This window comes from Sciurus carolinensis, chromosome 9 (assembly GCF_902686445.1).
Source record: "Sciurus carolinensis chromosome 9, mSciCar1.2, whole genome shotgun sequence".
NCBI lineage: Eukaryota > Metazoa > Chordata > Mammalia > Rodentia > Sciuridae > Sciurus > Sciurus carolinensis.
The window spans coordinates 66789413-66807360 of NC_062221.1; positions in this window are offsets into that span (position 1 = coordinate 66789413).

The following is a 17948-nucleotide window of genomic DNA, read 5'->3' on the forward strand; positions in this document are numbered from 1 at the left end:
CCCACAGAATTCTTAAAGATAGCTTCCCCGCCATCTTTTCTCTTGCTTTTCTCTCCCCCTGACTCACTTTCTCCTCCTTGCTTTCCCCTCTCTCTAGTGTGTGCCCTTTCTCTTTCCCTTTCTTTTCCTTTCTTTTCCTCTCATTTTCTCTCTTACCCTACAGGGAAACACTCTGTTTGCTTAATAAACTCCCTTATGTGATTTCCCGAGTCCGGTGTGATTTCGTGGGATTCCTTACAGCAACTACTTAACTTTTATTACCTCAATTTGTAAAATGGAAATCATAAAATCACCAACAGAGTTGCTATGAGGAATTAAGGGAATTGATATGCTTGGAGTACGTGGCTCAGATAGCGACAAAAATGATCCATAACAAGTGCCTTCCTCCTGACTATCCTCCTCTCTCAGTAGTCCATCAGTCCACTTTTGAAAGTCACTTCTTGGAGTCATCAGTATTTCATGCTCCCATAAGTCCCCAGATACAGCATCCAGTAAATTGCAGACATGGCTCCAAAAGAAACCAACTCTCACAAATATGTGACTTGCTCAAGTTTTTATATTGGTTCCAAATATGTGGTATAGATAATGCTGTGCAAAATATACACTAAAAATTTTTGTATTAAAAAGATTGGGAGCTGGGGAGATAGCTCAGTTGGTAGAGTACTTGCCTTGCAAGCACAAGACCCTGGGTTCAATCCCCAGCATCACAAAAAAAAGAAAAAAAAAAAAGATTGGGGCCAGGCACAGTGGCACATGTCTATATTCCCAGCAGCTTCAGGGGATAAGATAGGAGGATCACAAGTTCAAAACCATCCTCAGCTGGGAGCGTAATTTAGTGCATGACGTCCTAGCTTTGAGAACAAGCAAAGCAAAACAAAAAAATGGAAGAGGATTGGGGAGTCAAGCCACTACTACATGTTTACCTATTTCTTCCTGTGTAAAGATCATAATCACAATTTAAAATTTTAAGGCTGTGGCTGGGGGTATAGCTCAGTGATAGCACTCTTGACTAGCAGAAACAAGATGTGGGTTCAACCCCCAACACTGCAAAAATAAAACTTGAGTATGATTTTTTTTCCCCAGAATATTTTCCCTTGTCTTAAAAGGACTTGGAGAAACATAGACCCTGAGTTCAACAGGTGGGAATTAAAGAATCCAGATTCTTCTCCTTTCACATTTCTCTTCAACTTGACTTTTGTGATCCCAGGCTACTACAATTCGGATTCATCCCTGAGATTTCAACTAAGAAGGCTCACTCTCAGGGATGATAAATTGAATCTGTCTATCCATTATTTGTATCATTTCTATTAAGAACCATAAAAGGGTCAGGCATGGTGGCACACGCCTGTAATCCCAGCAATTTAGGAGGCTAAGGCAGGAGGATAAAGTTCAAGACCAGCCTCAGCAAATTATTGAGGCCCTAAGCAACTTAGTGAGACCCTGTCTAAAAAGAAAAAAATAAAAAGGGCTGGGGATGTAACTCAGTGGTACAGCACCGCTGGGTTCAATCCCCAGTACCAAAAAAAAAAAAAAAAAAAAAAGTCTTGGTTGTCTCTTTTGTTTAAGGTTAAACTATGAATTTTTCTGAGATCCAGGGTCATGAAGGGAGGTCTGCTCCTATTCAGTTATACACTAGACAAAGATAGGTTATACTGGATGTATTGATCCAGTTAAGAAATTAAAACCCACAGTATTTCAACAGTAGGCATTCAACATAGGGAATTATTTATATAGATGATAGAACAAAAGAGAACACTGAAATAAAGATGACAACTGCAGAAAGTGGACCCTCAAAGCTGAGAAAAGGTCATTTTTATTTTTGGTTATTAGAATGTAGGAGCTTAGTGGGGCTGGGCCTGTAGCTCAGTGGCAGTGTGCTTGCCCAGCACGTGTGAGGCACTGGAGTCAATCCTTAGCACCACATTAAAAATAAACAAAGGTATTTTGTCCATCTGTAACTACAAAACATTTTTTTTTTTTAAAGAATGTAGGAGCTTAGAGTATGGGGTAGGTTGGACCCTGAAGACTAGGTATGTAGAAATCTGAGAAGGAAATACTCCCAGTTGCTGTTGTTACTTTTGAAATGGCCCAATTAACTCTAATCTAGAAAAGGAAGAAATTTGGAGATTGAAGTCAACTACCACTGAACTACACTGGCAGGAATAGAGAGGGGAAAAAAACCCCAACTCATTAATAAAATTTAGTAGGCAGTCAGCTGGTAAAGGACTCTGGGAATTTTTTTTTTAACATAGAATTTAGAATGGCATGTTTGGAAATGAGACAAGTGGGTAGGAAAACACACCAAAGATGTTTTCCTTTAACAAATTTGAGACTAAGATGTCTGGAAGTTTCTAAGGCAAAAGCCTGTAAGCTTCTATCTTGACAAGATGGAGTAGTATTACATGTGAGGAAATGATGCTTATCCAAGCAGGGGATCACGAACTGAAATTGATTTCCATGCACATTTACGTTTGTCAGGATGAACCCAATTACAATGTATAACTGCAAAGCTCTAATTTTAAAAAAAGATGCTTATCCATGAATTCCCAGGAGTGGTCAAACCTCATTAAGGATCAATGGAAGAAAACTGGGGAACCTTCAAGGACCTGAAGAAAACCCAAGTGTTTAGTTTCTCTTGCCCTGATTATGACCAGAACAAGGTTGTGTGCACCTCACCCCTACACAACTGGCAGTAACTTGAAGCTACCATTATCATTGTCCTATTTTCTGAGTCCCTACAAACCCTACAAATTCCTGCAATTCCTCACCTACAGAGATGCCTAGAACATCTTTTTCCTATTTTCTCCATATAAAATCAAGCCTCTAGGACTGGGATTGTGGCTCAGTGATAGAGCACTTGCCTAGCATGTGTTAGGCACTGGGTTTGATTCTCAGCACCACACATAAGGAAATAAAATAAAGATCCACTGACAACTAAAATATAAAAAAAAAATTAAGCAAAGCATTTCAGCTCATATATAAAACTGAATAATATAGACGAAATTTCTCATTAGTATCCAGAGGGAAATAAAACAGACATTCACATATATTCATTATGATAGTAATCTGTAAAAAAAAAAAAAAAAAAAAAAAAAAAAAAAAAGTCAAGTCTCTAGACATCATCACTGAATTCCCAGAGCTCCTAGTAGGATACACCCCAGAAATAATAGAACACCAGGATACAATTCAATTTCTCTATTAAAAGGAGGGCATTTAAGTAATTGGAACTAGAACATAATGAAGTAATTCTCCAGAGTAAACCTAGATTACAAAAGATCAGGATAGAGGACATGTAACAATTCTACCAAGAGACACTGGCACTAAATCAACTTGGTTTTAATGTGCAAGAGATTCTACTTCTACAAACTTGAAATGCTGTCACTAATTCAATTCTAAGTTTATTGAATTGAAACAGTGTTAAAAATCTCAGGATTTCAAGAATGACTGGAAAAGCACATTATAAACAAGGAAAAAAATCCAGGCACCGTGGTGCATGCCTTGTAATCTCAGCAAATCAGGAGACTAAGGCAAGAGGATCTCAAGTTCAAGGCCAGCGTGGGTAACTTAGTGAGACCCGGTCTCAAGATAAAGAGAGAGAGAGAGAGAGAGAGAGAGAGAGAGAGAGAGAGCTGGTAGAGCCCTCCTGCTCCACCCAATCCCTAGTACCAAAATAAATACATGAATAAGTAAACAAAGAAAACTTGATTCCTTCTATCAGCAAGCATGTGGAAAACTTAATTTAAATCTTTTTTTATATAACGCTAAAAAATATATGAATTTAGAGTCAGGAATCATGGAGGAGGTTCAAGGTCTACCTGCACAACATAGTGAGTCATCAGTCTAGGGGAAAAAAAAAAAGAGAGAAGCAAAAAGAAAGAAATCAATAAACACAAAGAGTATATGAATTTAGCTGATTTATTTTTAGAAGAATTTAACTTTTTAAACCAATAGTAATTTTTAAAGCAGAGTCTTAAACTCAAAAACAAAATTTTCTTTGGTGCTGATAAGAAGAATAAGCCACCTGCTAAAAAGTAGATGAAAGACAATTAAGACTTAGGTATTTAATGGGGAGAAGTGGCTAATTTTAATGTATAGTAGCAAAAGCCCTCATTTCTAAGGCAACCCCAGATGTCCCCAATTGATCGCTCCTCTTTTCTTTGGCTTAAAAAAGTCATTTATGTATCATGTAATATTCTAAAAATGTTTACTTTAAATTTGGTGACTTTTGCATTAAATGTCTTTTGATATTCTACCTTAATTTTACAGAATGTGGTTTGCGTTTTTGCTACAGGAGCTTGAGAGCAGTTACTAGAGAAAACATTTATTATGAACGAGGTTGAGATATTTTTGTTTGCTTGTTTGTTTTGGCGCTAGGGATTAAAGCCAGGACCTCAAACATGCTAAGCATTCTCTCTACCACTGATCTATACACCAACCCAAGATTTAAAAAAAAAAAAAAAATTATTATTATTTTTTTAGTTATAGGTGGACACAATATCTTTATTTGATTTTTATGTGGTGCTGAGGATCAAACCCAGGGTCTCACGCATGCTAGGTGAGCACGCTACCACTGAGCCACAATCCCTGTCCAATTTTTTTCTCTCTCACAAGGTTCTCAATATTTATTTTTCTATTTGGGTTTTTTCCTTTATTTTTCTATTGGGCTATTTGTCTTTTCTTTTTAATTTCTAGGGGCTCTTTATGTATTAGAAAGTGATCCACTGGGCATGGTGGTGCACACCTGTGATTCCAGGGACTCTGGAGGCTAAGCAGGAGGATCACAAGTTGTAGACCAGCCTCAGCAATTTAGGGAGGCCCTAAGCAACTTAGCAAGACCCTGTCTCAGAATAAAAAATAAAAGGGACTGGGATGTGGCTCAGTGGTTAAGTGCCTTTGGGTTCAATACCCAGCACCCCCCCAACCTAAAAAAAAAAAAAAAAAAAAAAAACAAAAAGAAACAAATTAAAGAAACTGACCCTTTCTATGTATTGAGTTACCAAAAAAATTCCCTCCTAAGAGTCTCCACATTCCTGGGAAAAGATTGTTCTGTATTCATAGTAACAAGCAGCCATCGGAATAGGTTATACACTTGTCTAATCAATGACAATTTGGTTCATTGAACACACTTCTGGAAACCAATCAGTGACAGTCTTGTGTTTTGAAAGTCAGCTCATCATTGGTGGTCTCAAATCCAGGAAACACACCTCTAAAGCTGATTCCAACCCACTCCTGCCTCTATAGCCAAAACAACCCAAATCATTATACTTCTAAAAATCCTATGACATCAATGAGATTGACAGTTTGCTTTGTGCAATGTGACTATGCCTGTGACTTAAGTAATAAACTCATATTTGGGGGTAAGATGAGCGGTGGTCTCAATTTTACACGTTTGTCATTTTACCTAGATTATGAGACTTTTTGTTTCTTATGTTTGCCATGTTGAAGTTTCTAATTTTGATATTTTTTCAATCTTTTTAAAAATGAAATTTGAATTTTTATTTAAAGCATTTTTCACTACATATACAATTTTCACCCTCTCCCACCAATATGTGCAGTTTTTTTCCCATATTTCAATGTTTAAGTCATTTGTTATTTAATCTGGTATAGGGAGGGAAGTGTGATCTTTTACGGTCCCACATCCTCTTCAGCATTTATTATTAATTGTATTTTGATGACTGCCATTCACTGAAGCAAGATGAATTCTCAGTGTAGTTTTGGTTTGCATTGCCCTTATTGCTAAAGATGTTGAACATTTTTTAAATATATGTTGGTCATTTGTATTTCTTCCTTTGAGAAGTGTCTGTTAATTCACTCGCCCATTTAATTGACTGGGTTATCTGGGTTTTTTGTGGTAAGTTTGTGACTTTGTTCTTGAACATCTATGAAAAGCTTCTTGGGAAACTTAAAAAATAATTTTCAACTACTTTGGGTAAATAGCACAACTTCTGAATTATATACTAAGAATGTGCTTAATTTTTCAAGAAATTGCTGAACTGTGTTCCCAGTGGTTATACCATTTTGCATTCCCATGAGCAAGAAATGAGAGTTACCTTTTTTTTTTTTTTTTTTTTGTTACCAGAGACAGAACCCAGGGTGGGGGAGCTTAAGCACTGAGCCACATTTCCAGCCCATTTTTATATTTTATTTAGGGACAGGATCTCACAGAGTTGCTTAGTGCCTCCCTAAGTTGCTGAGGCTGGTTTGAACTTGTGATCCTCCTGCCTCAGCCTCCTGAGCCACTGGATTTACAGGCATGCACCACTGGGCCCAGTGCCATTCTTTTGTGTGTGTGTGTGCATTATAACTATATGTAATAGTTGGGATTTGTTATGCCATATTCATAAATGAACATAACATAATTTTGTAGGTTTCATTCCCTAGTACTTTGCATCCCCTCCTCTCCTCCTTCTCTCTTGATCCCCTTCCTTTACTCTGTTGGTCTTCTTGGGAGACATTTTGAAGGAAACTGAGGTCCTGTGTGAGCAGGTAAGGGTGACCTGCCAGCAAAATTTTGGAAAAGAAATATTGTGATCTCATTTGCATAAGGTCTGGAATATTCAGGTTATACGTTCAAAGACTTAGAGGTAGTATATGATAAGATGATAAGAACAGGGTTCTAGATTCAGTTAAACATTTAAATTCTGCTTCTAGTTATATAGCCCCAGCCTATCTGAATGTTTCTTAAATGGTTAAATCATAAGTATGATAGAATAGGTTTTTGAAATATTTAACCAATATTTTATTCTGTTCTTGCATTACTTTTCCTTCCTGTATTATCTAGTTGGGATACTGGGCAGGTTCCTTCAGAAATGGATTTACCTAGAAGAAAAAGAAAAAAAATCCCAACACTGCAAAGAAAAAAAAAAGTTTAGGAAAGGATAAACATCTCTCTTTTATAGTAGTCCTCCTTTATGCACAGGGAATACTTTCCAAGACCCCCTGTGGATGTCTGAAACTTCAGATAGTACTGAACACAGTACATGCTGTGTTTTTTCCTATACCTCTTACCTATGATAAAGTTTAATTTATAAATTAGGCACATAGTTTAATAACTAATGAAATAGAATGATTATAAATAATATCCTGTAATAAAAGTCATGTGAATGTGGTCTCTTTTTCTTTTAAAATATCTTATTTTACTATACTCACTCTTGTGCTAAAGTGAGAATATAATGCTGAGGTGATGAGATTAAGTGAACAGAATAGCATCAGAATACTGTTGATCTTCAGATAAGATGTTAGGAGTCTCATCTGCTTCAGCTGATCCTAGATCATTGAGCCATGATGATATCAGTCTTTGGGTGTCAGACTGCAGTTGACTGCAGGAAACTGAAACTATGGAAAAATGAAACTGCAGGTAAGGTGAGACTGTCGTACTTTGTAGTGAAAATGGACCAATCCACAAAGAGAACTCACAACCTTTTAGTTGTTTTTTTTTTGTGTGTGTGTGTGGTGCTGGGAATTTGAACCCAGGGCCTTGTGCTTGTGAGACAAACACTCTACCACCTGAGCTATATCCCCAGCCCTTAGTTTTTGTTTTTTTGACACAAGGTCTAGCTATGTTGCCCTGGCTGGTCTCTTGAACTTCTGGGTTCAAGTGATCTTCCTGCTTCAGTCTCCTAAGTAGCTGAGACTACCAACGCATGTTACCATGCTGGGCAAGAACCCATGAATATTAACATACACATCAAGTTATGGCTTTGGGAAGGATACCATCTCTGAGTCAGAAACGAGTCTGAGAGTCTACAAGAGCTCATTTTGGCTGGCACCAATTTTATCTCTTTGGTCCTGATACTGGTCTATATTATCTGAGAAGGGGGCTGGGGAGATAGCTCAGTCACTAAAGTGCTCGCCTTGCAAGCACAGATCCTAGGGTTCGATACCCAGCACTGCAAAAAAAACAAAAACAAAAAAAAAACCCTATTATCTGAGAAGGAAGATGGCAGATGACATGGCAGGACATTAAGCTCCTGTTATTATTTTTTAAAATATTTTTTTACTTATATATGGACACAATACCTTTATTTTATTTATTTATTTTTAGGTGGTGCTGAGTCTCAAACTCAGTGCCTCACATGTGCTAGGCAAGTGTACTACCACTGAGCTACCCCCAGCCGCAGGCTCCTATTATTTTTAAGCTGAATCAGTGGCTCTGCCCTTCCAGGTGTATAAGGCCCATGAGAAGATTCACCAAGTACTGTAAAAGTCCTAATCCCGGAGGAGTGGAGGCAATGGGTCCTGTATTACAGCAGATGTATAGACTTTATAGGGAAAAACAAAATTACTCATCAATGCGGAAGCAGGTGAACACACTGCCCTGGATCCATGCTTACCTGGGAATCTGAGGAGCCCAGTTATTTACTGCTGTTTGAACACACTGCCCTGGATCCATGCTTACCTGGGAATCTGAGGAGCCCAGTTATTTACTGCTGTGTAACAAACAAATCATTCCAAAACTTGAAGACATAAAATGATAATGAACACTTATTATCATACGAAGTTTCTGTGGGCCAGGAATTCTGGAATGGCTTAGCTAAGAGGTTCCGAATGAGGTTCCCATCAGGATATCCCATCAGGTTAAGATGTCAATTGGCTGTGGTTTCTGAATGAATGACTGGTGACGGAAAGTCAGTCAGTGCTGCCTGTTGGCAGAAAGCCTGGCTCCTTGACACATAGGTTTCTCCACAGAACTTCTTGAGTAGCCTCATAATATGGCAGTTTTCCCCTGAATAATTAAAGCAAGAAGGAACAAAGTGGAAGCTGCAATTCCTTTTATGACATAATCTTGGAAGTCTCCCTCTTCTGACATATTATTTTTATTAGAAGCAAGTCACTAAATCTGGCCCCCTCTAAAGAGGAGAGGAATAGGTACCCTTTTTTGAAGGAAGGGAGGTAAAAAAAATTGTAGATGATATTTTAAAACAACTCTTGGTAGTATCACTAACACAGGCCTGAACTGCGTTATAAGAGGAGTCCCTGTGTTGTGGAATCTAACCTGGGACAAAAGCCCAGGTCCCCTAATTACAAAGGGTAAGACTTTTGGATAAGAATTAGAAATAGAATGATTATAAATAATCATTCTATAAAATTACGCCCTATAACACAGTCATAACCAATGAGAAAAATATGGAACTCTGCTGTGAGTTTCTGGGAAAGATTTTGCTTGGCTGCTTTCCTCTTCTTTCTGCCTTAAACACTTAAAACATGAGATAAATTTTTGCAGTTGGAGTTACAAAAATTATCTTGCAAACATGAGCAAAAGGATGAGAGTTATCAGCCCAGACTTCACTGAAAAACTACTAGCCTACCTATCTCTGGACATCTTGATACATAATAGAAGTGACCCTCTATTACTAGCCACAGGTAGCCAAGTTTTCTATTATTTACAGCCAAAATTATGCCTATTTCCATCAACATAGTAGAAAGCAGGGGACAAGAAAAAGGGTCCATTCTTAGATTTGTAATTTCAAAATCCAAGGCTTCAGGGTGGAAAAACAAAAACAAAAACTTGGGATATGGACAACAGATTAGGTCCCTTTGTGATGATGGGACCTGGGATTTGTCCCAGATGAGATTCTAGAGGACAGGAACTCCTTCTTACAAATGGTTGTAATAAAAGTAATAATTGATGAATAGTATTTAGGCTATCCCATGCCTAGGTTTCACAAAAATAATACAGTCTGGATAATAAAAATTAAACTGAGTTATGGAAAAATAAAATTACACTTTTTTTTTAATTACTTTTTTTATTTTTACAGACTACATTTTTGAGTCATTGTACACAAATGGGGTACAACTTTACATGTCTATGGTTGTACACAATGTAGATTCACACCATTCAGGTAATCATAAATATACATAGGGTAATACTGTCTCATTCTACTATCTTTCCTTCCCCAACCCCCAACCCCTTCTACATCATTTCCTCTACATCATTCAAAGTTTCTTCATTTTTCTCTTCACCCCTCACCTCCCCCTCGTTATATATCACTATCCACTTATCAGAGAAAACATTAGGTCTTTGGTTTTTTGGGGTTGGCCTATTTCATTTACTGTGATATTTTCCAACTTCATCCACTTACTAGCAAATGCCATAATTTTATTCTTCTTTATTGCTGAGTAATATTCCATTGTGTATATATACCACAGTTTCTTTATCCATTCATCAGCTGAAGGGCATCTCGGTTGGTTCCACAATCTAGCTGCTATGGCTATATCACTGTAGTATGCTGATTTTAAGTCCTTTGGGTATAAACCAAGGAATGGGATAGCTGGGTCAAATGGTGGGTCCATCGCAAGTTTTCTGAGGAATCTCCATACTGCTTTCCAGAGTGGCTGCACCAATTTGCAACTCCACCAGCAAAGTAAGAGTGTGCCTTTTCCCCCACATCCACGCCAACACTTATTATTGCTTGTGTTCTTGATAACAGCCATTCTAATTGGAGTTAGATGAAATCTTAGGGTGGTTTTAATTTGCATTTCTCTAATTACTAGGGATGATGAGCACTTTTTCATATATTTGTTGATCATCTGTATATGTTCTTCTGTGAAGTGTCTGCCCAGTTCCTTAGCCCATTTGATTGGGTTCTTTGTATTTTGGGTGTAAAGTTTTTTAAGTTCTTTATAAACTTTGGAGATTAGTGCTCTGTCTGAAATGTGTGTGCAAAAGATTTTCTCCCACTCTGTAGGCTCTCTTTTCACATTATTGATTGTTTCTTTTGCTGAGAAAAAGCTTTTTAGTTTGAATCTATCCCATTTATTGATTCTTGCTTTTATTTCTATAAACTTGAAATGCTGTCACTAATTCAATTCTAAATTTATATGATCATTCAATGCCTGCATTTGCTCTCTTATATCATCCTTTGCTTCACAAATGATCTTAATTATGTATAATCTGAAGTCCTTTTCTGACATGTCTTCTACCATACTGTCACTGAATTCTATTAATATAGAATCTAGGTTTGTTTGGATCATTTTCTTCCCTTGTTTTTTCATGTTGTTCACATACCTTTCCCTCTAGCCGTGCAGATCTGAGGTATGGCAGTTTCCCCCCTATAGGTTTATAGTGACCCTATAGGTTCCAAAAACCTCTTCTTTAAGGGGGAGATCAATATTAGTAGCACCCAGTACAGACAATATGCAGCCCTAAACCAAATAGCCCCTATGAGGATATTAACTATATTGTCATAATAAACAGAATGAGTTCAATTATGATCTACAGTATAACAAATAGATTTGCAATAAGGTTTCTAATGGAGGACAAAGAGAATGGGGAGGGGTGTAGAATGTAAATCTTAATGGGATAAGAAAAAAAGTATATAAAAGTTCTAGATTGTGGAAAGAGTGAAAGTTTAATGAAAAGAAGTTGGTTGTTAGCATGAGAAAAGGGAGAGACTCTGAGGAAACAGGCAAACAAAAGTAAAGTACAAAGAGTATGAAAAGTAAAGAAAAAATTAAAATTTTTCAAAAAGGAGAAAAAGAAAAAAAACTACACTATAACAGTCTTATAGTATTCAAACCTCCCAGTCTTCAGTAGCCTGATACATAAGAGGTACCTGACAATGAGCTTCCAGTCTCCAGCAGGCGCCTCAGGATGGGATTTGCCCCACCTAAAGATGGGAGCTTCAGCTTCCAGGATAATCCAAGATGGCCACTCTGGCTTCCAAATGTGTTGGCAAATGGGGAGCTGTAGCTTGGAGTTGGGCATGGTCGGCTGGGGGTCCTAGAGGCGGGGTGCAGTTGGTTGGGTAGGAATCCTGGAGGTGGGGCACGGTCAGTCTGTACGAGGATCCTGGAGACAGGATGTTGTTGGTCAGGGTGAGGGTTCTTGGAGACAGGGCTCTGTCAGTCTGGCTGGGGATCCTATAGGTCCTGGTCATTGTCTCAAGATGGCGGCAACCACATGTAACCAAACCTGCAGGTACTGTGACAGTGAACTTCCAGGCAACAGCAGGCAGCTGGCAATCCACTGGCAGTCCTGTGATTGGTCTGGTGGCTACCGGTGGACAATCAGCAGGTGGACTTCAGGCGGTGGGTGATGGATAGGTGAAAGGCAGGTGATGGGCAGGCAAGAGGCAGGCAAATGGCGGATGATAGGCACCAGACAATGAGCAATCTGCACTCAAAAAGTAGTCCATATGCTGGCAGAGTGCAGGTGATTGCAGTAGACAAATGGGGTAAACAGCAGGGGATCAATAAGCAGCAAAGACTACCTCACCGAGAAACATATTTTCTGCTTGAAACCCAAGTCACAGAGTGACAAGAAACGCAGCCTCCCTCTAGTCTGCCATCTTGGATCCTCATGAATGATATCTCCACACTTCAGTTTGTGAGGTAAAATTTATACTTACATTATACAGAAACTCTCACTGACTGAAAATGTCATTCCTTTCTTGCCCTTTGATGTCTTACTATTATCCTAAACAATACTCACAGGCATTCTCTGGAAGTTCACTTTTCTTTTTTATTTTGTGATGCTAGGGATCAAACCCAGTACCTCATATGTGATAGGTGATCACTCTGACACTGAGCTACACTTCCAGCACCAGAAAACTTACTTTCTTCTTGATCTTTTACTAGAAATCACCATTTTCTCCTCCCAGGCTTACAGCCTTGAGATTTCCTTTTAATTTTGCTGCTTCTTTTCTTTTAAACTTTTTTTTTTAAATTCTTCCAGGCCAGCCATAATCTTTTAAACTTTTATTTATTTTTATTAACATTTTTGACAGTGATAAATTTTTTTAAAAAATTCTTTTCATACATGTATATAAGATAATAATATCTGTCTCAATCTACCACCCTTCCCATCCCCACCTGCCCCACCCCTCCTCTCCCTCCCCTCTGTACAATCCAAAGTTCCTTCATTCTTCCCTACCCACCCTCCAAGTATGGTTCAGCATCCACTCATCAGAGAAAGCATTTGACTTTTGTTTTTTAGGATAGGCTTATTTCACTTACCGTGATAGTCTCCAGTTCCACCCATTTCCTGCAAACGCCATAATTTCATTCTCCTTTAAGGTTGAGTATTATTCCATTGTGTATATGTACCACATTTTCTTTATCCATTCATCTGCTGAAGGGCATCTAAGTTGGTTCCATAGTTTCACTATTGTGAATTGAGCTGCTAGAAACATTGATGCGGCTGCATCACTGGAATTCTATGATTTTAAGTCCTTTGGGTATAAACTGAGGAATGGGATAACTGGGTCAAATGGTGGTTCCATTCCAAGTTTTCTTAGGAATCTCCATACTGCTTTCCAAAGTGGTTGCACCAATCTGCAGTCCCACCTGTATGAGTGTACCTTTTCCCCCATATCCTGACCAACACTTATTATTGCTTGTATTCTTGATAATTGCCATTCTGACTGGAGTGAGATGAGCAGTTTTGATTTGCATTTCTCTAATTGCAAGAGATGATGAACATTTTTTCATATGTTTGTTGATTGATTGTATTTCTTCTTCTGTGAAGTGTCTGTTCAGTTCCTTATTGAGTGGGTTATTTGTTTTTTTGTGTTAAGTTTTTTGAGTTCTTTATATGTCTTGGACATTAGTGCTGTATTTGAGGTGCTGTATTTGAGGTGATATTTTACCATTCTGTAGGTTTTCTCTTCAAATTGTTGATTGTTTCCTTTGCTGAGAAGAAGCTTTTTTAGTTTTAATCCATCCCATTTATTGGTTCATAATTTTACTCCTTGTGCTTTAGGAGTCTTGTTAAGGAAATCAGGTCCTAAGCCAACATGAGAAGATTTGGGCCTCCTTTTTCTTCTATTCTTCTCTGTTCTAGTGTCTAAATCTTTGATCCACTTTGAGTTGATTTTTGTGCAGGGTGAGAGGTAGAGGTTTAATTTCATTTTGTTAATATGGATTTCCAGTTTTCCCAGAACCATTTGTTGTATAGGTTATCTTTTTTTGAATGTATATTTTTGGCACCCTTGTCTAGTATAAGATAACTGTATTTATGTGGGTTTGTCTTTCTGTCTTCTATTTTGTACCATTGTTCTACATGTCTATTTTGGTGCCAATACCATGCTGTTTTTGTTACTATTGCTCTGTAGTATAGTTGAAGGTCTGGTAGTATGATGCCTCCTGCTTCATTCTTCTTGCTAAGGATTGTCTTGGCTATTCTGGGTCTCTTGTTTTTCTAAATGAATTTCATAATTACTTTTTCAATTTCTATGAAGAATGTCATTGGGATTTAAATAGGAATTTCATTGAATTTGTATAACATTTTTAGGTCATTTTGACAATATTAATTCTGCCTATCCAAGAGTATGTGAAATGTTTCTATCTTCTAAGGTCTTCTTTAATATCTTTCTTTAATGTTCTTTAGTTTTCTTTGTAGAAGTCTTTCACTTCTTTTGTTAGATTGACTCCTAAGTATTTTATTTTTATTGAGGCTATGGTAAATGAGTTAGTTTTCCTAATTTCTCTTGCAGTGGATTCATTGCTTATGTATAGAAATGCATTTGAGGGCTGGGGAGATAGCTCAGTTGGTAGAGTGCTTGCCTTGCAAGCACAAAGCCCTGGGTTCAATCCCCAGCACCATAAAAAAAAAAAATGCATTTGATTTATGGGTATTGATTTTATATCCTGCTACTTTGCTGAATTCATTTATGAGTTCTAGAGTTTTCTGATGGAATTTTTTGGATCTTCTAAATATAGATTTATGTTGTTGGCAAATAGTGATAGTTTGAGTTCTTCTTTTCCTATTTGTAGCCCTTTAATTTGTCTGCATGATTGCTCTCATTAGGGTTTCAAGGACGATGCTGAATAGAAGTGGTGAAAGAGGGCATTCCTGTCTTGTTCCAATTTTTTAAGGGAATGCTTTCAGTTTTTCTCCATTTGGAAAGATGTTGTCCATGGGCTTAGCATAGATAGCTTTTACAATGTTGAGGTATGGTCCTAGTATCCCTAGTTTTTCTAGTGCTTTGAACATGAAGAGGTGCTGTATTTTGACAAATGCTTTCTCTGTGTCTATTGAAATAATCAAATGATTCTGGTCTTTAAGTCTGTTGATGTGATGTAGTACGTTTATTGATTTCTGTATGTTGAACCAACCTTGCATCTCCGGGATGAACCCCACTTGATCATGGTGCACCATCTTTTTATTATATATTTGTATGTGATTTGCCAGAATCTTAATGAGAATTTTTGCATCTATGTTCATCAGGGATATTCGTCTGAAATTTTCTTTCCTTGATGTGTCTTTGTCTAGTTTTGGCATAAGGGTGATACTAGCCTCATAGAATGAGTTTGGAAAAGTTCCCTCCTTTTCTATTTCATGGAAAATTTGAGGAGTATTGGCGTTAATCATTCTTTGAAGGTCACAGTAGAACTCGACTGAGAATCTGTCTGGTTCTGGGTTTTTCTTGGTTGGTAGGCTTTTGATGGTATCTTCTATTTCTTTGCTTGAAATCGATCTGTTTAAGTTGTGTATGTCCTCCTGCATCAGTTCGGGTAGATCATATGTCTCTAGAAATTTGTCAGTCTTCAATATTTTCTATTTTATTTGAGAATAAATTTCCAAAACAGTTTCTAATTATCTTCTCTATTTCAGTAGTATCTGTTGTGATATTTCCTTTTTCATCACAAATTTTAGTAATTTTTCTCTCTCTTTGTTAGTGTGGCTAAGAGTTTATCAATTTTATTTATTTTTTCAAAGAACCAACTTTTTGTTTTGTCAATTTTTCAATTGTTTCTTTTGTTTCAATTTCATTGATTTCAGCTCTGATTTTAATTATTTTCTGTCTTCTGCTGCGTTTGGTGTTGATTTGTTCTTCTTTTTCTGGGGCTCTGAGATGTAATGTTAGGTCATTTATTTGTTGACACTATTCTTTTAATGTATGAGTTCAATGCAATGAACTTTCCTCTTAGCAGTCCCTTCATAGCATCCCAGAGATTTTAATATGTTGTATCAGTGTTCTCATTGAACTCTAAGTATTTTTTTATTTCCTGCTTGATTTCTTCTTTTATTCATTCATCATTCAATAGCATGCTATTTAGTCTCCAGGTGTTGGAGTTTCTTCAATTTTTTATTTTATCATTGATTTCTAGTTTCATTCCATTTTGATCTGATATAATGCAGGGTTAGTATTTCAATTTTTTTGTATTTTCTGAGAGTTGCTTTGTGGCATAACATATGGTCTATTTTACAGAAAGATCCATGTGTGCTGAGAAGAAAGTGTATTCACTCAATGATGGATGAAATACTCTATATATGTGTGTTAAGTCTAAATCATTGATTGTATCATTTAATTCTATAGTTTCTTTGTTTAGTTTTTGTTTAGAAGATCTATTCAGTGATGAGAGAAGTGTGTTAAAGTCACCCAGTATTAATATGTTGTGGTCAATTTGATTCTTGAAATTGAGAAGAATTTGTTTGATGTATTAAATGCTCCATTGTTTGGGGCATATCTATATTTACAATTGTTAAGTCTTGTTGGTGTATGATTCCCTTAAGCAGTATGAAATGTCCTTCTTTATCCCCTCTGAATAATTTTGGTTTGAAGTTCACTTTGTCTAATATGAGGATGGAAACCCCTGCTTGTTTACACAGTCCATGTGAGTGACATGATTTTTCCCAACCTCTCCCCTTCAGTCTGTGGGTGTCTTTTCCTAGGAGATGAGTCTCTTGAAGACAGCATATTGTTGGGACTTTTTAAAAAATCAAATCTGCTAGTCTATGTCTTTTGATTGATGAGTTTAGGCCATTAACATCTGGGGTAATTATTGAGATATGATTTGTGTTCCTGGCTGTTTTGATTTAGTATTTTTGTTGTTGTTGTTTGTTTTTGTTTTGTTTTATTTTGTTTGTTTTTTAACTTGACTTAGTTTCTCCTTTGATTGACCTTTCCTTTTCTGTAGTTCCTCCCTTTGCTGATTTTGTTTTGTTTTTTCCTCATTTCCTTCTCATGGAATATTTTGCTGAGAATGTTCTATTGTGCAGGTTTTCTAGTTGTGAATTCTTTTAACTTTCGCTTATCATGGAAGGTTTTTATTTCATCTTCAAATCTGAAGTTTAATTTTGCTGGATATAAAATTCTCAGTTGGCATTCATTTTCTTTCAGGGCTTGATATATGTTCTTCCAGAACCTCTTGGCATTGAGGATCTGGGCTAAGAAATCAGCTGAGATCCGAATTTGTTTTCCCCTATATGTAATTTGATTTTTTTCTCTCACGATCTTTAAAACTCTATCCTTATTCTGTATGTTAGCCTTGTTGTGGATCTGCTGTGATTCTGTACAGTTGGGGTCTTGTAAGTCTCTTGTACTTGATGTTTCATTTCATTCTTAAGATCTGGGAAGTTTTCTGATATTATGCAATTGAAAAGGTTGTGCATTCCTTCAGTTTGTATCTCCAAGCCTTCATCCATTCTGATAAATCTTAAATTTGGTATTTTCATGTTGTCCCATATTTCTTGGAAGTTGTGTTCATGGTTTCTTACCATCTTCTCTGTGATGTCAACTTTATTTTCAAGAGTATATATTTTATCTCATTTTCTGAGATTCTTTCTTCCCAGAGGTGTAGTCTGTTGGTGATACTTTCCAATGAATTTTCAATTTGGTTTATTGTTTCCTTCATTTTTAGGATTTCTGCTTGATTCCTTTTCATAATTTTTCTCTTTATTGAAGTGATCTTTCACTTCCTGTATTTTTTCTTCAATACCATCCTTTATTTCAAAGATCAATCTAACTTTGTATTTTCTAAACTCCATCTCTGACATTTCTTCTCCTGTGTTGTCTATGGATTCTATTGTTGGAACATCTTGGTTTGCTTGAGGCACTTTGTTCCCTTGTTTTTTCATGTTGTTTGTGTGTCTTCTTATCTAGCAGTATGGAGCTAAGGCAGTACAGATTCTACTCTGTCGTCTTTTAGTGTCCCTGAAGGCTTCCAGTACCTCATCTTTAAGGGGAAGACCAATATTAACACAGCACCCAATGTAAATGATA